This window comes from Chrysochloris asiatica, unplaced genomic scaffold, assembly GCF_000296735.1.
Source record: "Chrysochloris asiatica unplaced genomic scaffold, ChrAsi1.0 scaffold00019, whole genome shotgun sequence".
Lineage (NCBI taxonomy): Eukaryota > Metazoa > Chordata > Mammalia > Afrosoricida > Chrysochloridae > Chrysochloris > Chrysochloris asiatica.
The window spans coordinates 2,759,773-2,764,682 of NW_006408537.1; positions in this window are offsets into that span (position 1 = coordinate 2,759,773).

Here is a 4,910-nt window from a genome sequence, read left to right on the forward strand (position 1 = left end):
CTGAAACCTGGAAACTGAATCCAAAATCAGACAAAAAAGAAATAAAAACGATGCCCATGGCACCCCCTAGTGACAGCACACTAGAGAAACAGTAAGGTGAGGATCCAGTCACAAAATCCAGCAAACACTTCACTAAAAACAAGGCTTCACCTTCAAAATATAAGGAAAAGACCTCACACACAAAAAAACAGAACTTACCAAAAATATGCTTACATCTTTTTTTATGTTTTTGGTATCATTTCCCTAAAGTTAAAGACCAGTCTGCTTCCATAAAGATTACAGCCTTGGAAACTCCATGAGGTAATTCTACTCTGTCGTACAGGGTCTCTATGAGTAGGAATCAACTTGACAGAAATGAGCTTGGTGGTTTTGGGGTTTTTGTCTTGTTTTTTAAAGACCTAGAGCCATACACATTGCATTTCTACCACTATTAGCAACCATTAGGGTTAAATGTGCTCAAATGTGTTCAAGAGTAATGATGTCAGCTTGAAGACTAAGGTGCACTTGACCCAAATCACAGTGTCTTCAATAGTCTATATGCATGTGAACGTTGGACAAGCTGATAGAACTGAAGAAAATATCCAAGCCTTGACTTGCAATATTGGAGTATTCTATGGACAAAATAATGAATGATGCAGAAAGCATCAAAAGAAGATAGACGGTATATATAGTGTCACTGTACCAAAAAGAAATGGTTTATAGTCAACCATTTCAAGAGGTAATATATGATCAAGAACCAATGGTACTGGAGGCATTGGCAAAAACAAGGTTCCAGGGATTTATGGAATACAAAATGAAATCTTTCTACAAACTGGTGCAGCACTGAAGGTGTTTACTCATCTATGCCAAGAAATTTTAAAGACAGCTCCCTTGCCAACCAATTGGAAGAAATCCATAGATAGACCACACGGCAGTTGTTCTAACAGAACAAGGGGATACTGAATGATTTCAAATCAGAAAATGTGTGTGGCAGGGTTGTATTCTTTCACCATACTTATTCAATCTATATGATAAGTATAGAATCCTAAAAACTTGATTTTATGAAGAAGAATGTGGCATCAGGATTGGAGGAAGACTCATTAACAACCTGCAATATGCAGATGATACAAACTTGCTTGCTGGAAGCAAAGAGAACTTGAAATACTTATACTGATGAAGATCATAGACTAAAATCTTCAGTCTGGGTTGCACCTCAATGTAAAGAAAACAAAACTCCTCACAACTGGACGAATAAATAACATCATGATAAATGGAGAACAATAAACACTGGGCTGCAAATCACAAGTTCCACAGTTCAAATCTGCCAGTCACTCCACTAAAGAACTGTAAGGTTTTCTGCTCCCACAAAGGTTTTTTTTTTTTTAAACCTTGGAAATACTATATAGGGTCACTATATAGCCACCCTGTATAGGGTTTCCAAGGAACAGCGGGTGAGCTTGAAAACCTTGCAGTTCAAACCAACCTTGCAGTTCAAACAACACTGCAGTCTGACACATTAGCCCACAGCACCACACCAGGACTCCATGAGCAGTATATTTAGGGCTTAAAGAACAAATAGCCCTGGCTAGCTTGAATTTAAGGAGCTCTTGTAGCATAGTGGTTACGAGTCAGGCTGCTAACCTCAAGATCAGCAGTTCAAAACCACCTGCTGTTCCGTGGAGAAAAAAATGAAGCCTTCTGCTGTCATAAAGATGTGCATCCTCAGAAACCCTATAGGATCGCTGTGAGTTGGAGCCGGCTCCATGGCATATCACCACTACCACCAGCTTGGATTTAAATACCAGTTCCAGCTGTTATTTAACTTTGTGAGATTGAGTAAATTACTTAAGATCTCTGAGCCTCAACCACCCTATTAGTCACCCTTTCAGACATAGTTAGCAAACACCTAGTTCAGAAGACCCCCAATAATGTATTGCTTCCTTCTTATTTTCTTATTCAGAGTTCCAAAGTGTACTGAGCACCCAGCCAAATTATTCAGAGCTAAGTAGAAAATGTGTAATATATAGTACCTGAAAGGGCCTTCATACATTTGGCATTACCTTCTTTCAAGTTCTGAGGTTTAGTGACTCAGGACTTCAAGTGAAAGTACTGAAGGAAAATTCCATGGAAGTGACTAATTTTTTGAGACACACTCTTATGTTTGTTTTGTTCATTCTATACTTGCTTTACATTCTGCAGCAATGACAACTCTTCCCTACACAATTGAGGGGAGCGCCCATCTATGACATCCAAGACTCAGGTCTCTTGTGCTCTTGTGCCTTGATAAGTGAAAGGAGACAGGGACTTATAAGAGACATTAACAAGTAGGCCCAGGCAACTGACCTGGAGCCACATGGAGGCAACCCATGGTGATGGAAAGCTTGCAAACAGACATTTAGATTTATCAACTGAACAGCCTTTTTATATATTTTCCATCAAAGTCAATTCAACAAACCAAACATAGCTGACTTTTTTTTCTCCAATATAATGATTGTCATCCGCAGAACCATAGATCAAAGGAAGCTTTGATCAACCATTGTATTTTATTTTTTAAATTACATTGAGCACCTTGTTTTAAGCAAAACACCATGATAAGGGCTATGGAAAGATTCAAAGATGAATGATGAGGTTACTGTCTTTAAGGAGCCCACAGTCTAATAGGAGAAAGGGATACAAGTTACGTATGAAGAAAGAATTGGAGTCTCCTGGCAGGATATGTGTTAAATGAGTTGTACAGGTTATAAGTGCCAAAGGCTTTCAGAAGAAAGGTTCTTTCTTCACTGATGAATGAGATGGTCAGGAGAAGGAATCTGAGCTGAGCTTAGAAAAGTTTCCTGGAGAGAGATGAGAAAGGAGGAACTGAAGACTTAAGAAACAAAAAGAGAGAGATGACATGTTTATTTTCTGTTTCTTTAACTATGGGGCACTTTTAACATCCAAACTTGGAAACTTAGAGCCTGTCACAAAAAGAACAAATCAGGTTACTAGGGGTGAAAGGAAGTGGGGAAGGGGAAGTCATTAATTGGGGTGCACTGAATTTCTATTAATTGTGATAGAGTAATTAGAAAATAAACAGTGGTAATGGTTGTATAAGATGAACATAGTCAATTATCATTGAGTTGTACATGTAAAAATAATGAATTGGATAGTGTTTTGTTTGATATATTTTTACCAAAATTAAAATTTTTTAAAAGAGCAAATCAGGAAAGACACCACAAACTACTAAAAAGGTGGCTGTACTCACACTTCCCACATTCTCAGAGGCAATATCTCTAGTTGGTACATATCCTCAAGAAACAAGAACAATGACATGTATAAATATGTGCACACCAATGTTCATTGCAGCATTACTCACAATAGCAGAAAGATGGAAACAGTCTAGATGCTCATCAGCAGAGGAATGTTGGAGCAAACTTTGGTACATACATACAACGGAATATCATGCAACATTGAAGAATAATGATGAATCTGAAAAACACTGCATAATATAGAGGAACCTGGAGGATATTATGTTGAGTGAGATTAGTCCATCTCAAGTGAGGACACTACAAATGAGGAAGTTTATACATTGGCTGGGATGACCTTGTGGTCCTAGAAGGAAAACAGGACAAGAAGAATAGGATGCGCTTAAACCCACCCAGATAGTTATCTCATGAATTCAGCAGAGACCTTAAAGGTAGAATGTTTGAGAAGGACATTGCCTGAGTGTTCCTTTTTTTCCACCAAATGTAACTTACCCTATATAATGTGCCTGCTCTTCATAATGGACAGGACGTCCTCCAACCTGCTTTTTTCTATTAATAGAGCTTGGATTGGATCTCTCCCCGTCGCTGTGATTGACTACAGTGACAGGCAGCAAACCCTCCTTTTGGTTTGGCAAAAATAGCATGTAAATTGAATTAAACTTAACAAATTCGAATAATGTTGACTTAAAATAGGTAAATATATCAATATGACAGCATCTCAACTCAATATCTCCCCTAACTAGAAAATGCCCTTCCTCAAATAGTTCCATCCTGGTTTTGAGCAGCAGCACCCACTCATTAGTCTCATCAGAAAATTATTCTAAACTCCTTCCACTTAGCAATGTCTTATTATTCCTACCCTCAAACACAAAAGAGAAATCACCAAATCCTACTGATTCAATCCTTTCCTTTTCTCCAAGTCCCAGGACCTCATCTCAGAACTTCATTCTTTCCTTCTTGGGTTTTAACAGTAGCTTTCAACCAGTGTCAACACCTCACCAGCCCAATCTAATCCAATCCGAATCCACAGTTTCCAGAATTAGGTCTCTAAAATGCAAATCTGATCATTTCACTCCCTTGCCTAAAATCTTGACTACCAGTTGTCATAGAATGAACTCTGACTCATGGTGCCTCCTTGTGTGGCAGAGTAAAACTATGTTCTGTATAATTTTTAATGACTGATTTTTTGAAGTTGATCACCAGGCCTTTCTTCCAAGGCACCTCTGGGAGGATTCAAACCAACAGCTTTTTAATTAGCAGCCAAGCACATTAACTGTTTGCACCACCCAAGCCCAAATCTACTGCCATCAAGATGATTCCAAGACATAGACACCCTACAGGACAGAGTAGAGATTCTAAGATTATAAATCTTTACGGAGCAAGCAGGCTCATCCTTCTCCCTCAGCACTGATGGTGGGTTTGATTGGCTGACCTCGTGGTTAACAGCCCAACATTTTACCCATTGTGCTACCACGATTCCTTTAATACCACCCGGGATCTCCAAAAATATTTTGACATGGTTCTCCATTATTTAGAGAACAAAATGCAAATTCCTTCTCATAATACAAAAAGTTTCATCTCTTCAGATACATATTCTGCTGCACCCCCTTACTGCACCTCATGTTTCTGCTCTGCCCACCACGTGTAGTTTCCTAAATATGATGCGCCATTCTTTGAATGCTGTAG